We start from the raw sequence: 1,024 nt of genomic DNA on the forward strand, positions 1-1,024 counted from the left end.
TCAGTAGATATCTATCACGGTCTAGTAACTACAGTAGGACATGCAGACAGATCTACAGTAGATATCTATCAGGGGTCTAGTAACTGGTAGGACATGCAGGTGCCTCCGCTGAGAGACTTATTTTACCTTTGAACACATCTACTATGGGTTGCTGAATAAAGGCTTCAGAGAGAAAGAGGAGAAAGAGAAAGAGAGACAGAGAAAGAAAGACAAACACAGGCAGAGGGATGTAAGTAGATAAGCAAGGAAAAAGTACAACTAGATCCCACTGTGTTCCCATTTTAAAGACAAAGTCTTTTTTCACTGGGTTCACGCAAAACAGAATGATTCACTACAGGTGGAACAACACGGGGGGACAGTTTTACCACGCTGGGACACATCGGAGTCCATGCAACCTGAAACGTGTGTTATGAGAAAACAATGACTCTCACATGGGACGCTGTAGGAAATGTCGGACGCTGCGCTGTGGGAAATGTCAGACGCTGCGCTGTAGGAAATGTCAGACGCTGTAGGAAAAGCTACAAGCTATAAACTGCCGCACACCACTTTTTTGGTAAACAGCTGAGAGAAACCTGAGAGAAACCTGAGGAGAAACCTGAGAGAAACCTGTGAGAAACCTGAGAGAAACCCAGGGAGAAACCTGAGAGAAACCTGAGAAAACCTGAGAGAAACCTGAGAGAAACCTGAGAGAAACCACTCTCAAATTCATAGACAGCAGCTTTGAGTGCTGAGTGGAGACAAATAATAACTTCAACACACCCATAATACTTTGTACAATTTGCTTTCACAGTACGAAAGGTCCATAGAGATACATTAGATTACTTGACCAAGATGGCCGTCTGTAATCACCTTGCCGGCATGCTAATGGCCATTCTAGTGTTGTATTTCATTCTAGTGTTGCCCGTTGGTTTTGGCCGGGGTTAGGCCGTCATTCTCAATGACTTGTATTCTAAACTAACTTGCTTAGTTCAAGAAAGGAGTTCAATAAATCAATCAATAACATGTCATTCTACGTAAAGCTCAC

Source organism: Oncorhynchus gorbuscha, unplaced genomic scaffold, assembly GCF_021184085.1.
Source record: "Oncorhynchus gorbuscha isolate QuinsamMale2020 ecotype Even-year unplaced genomic scaffold, OgorEven_v1.0 Un_scaffold_5166, whole genome shotgun sequence".
Classification (NCBI taxonomy): domain Eukaryota; kingdom Metazoa; phylum Chordata; class Actinopteri; order Salmoniformes; family Salmonidae; genus Oncorhynchus; species Oncorhynchus gorbuscha.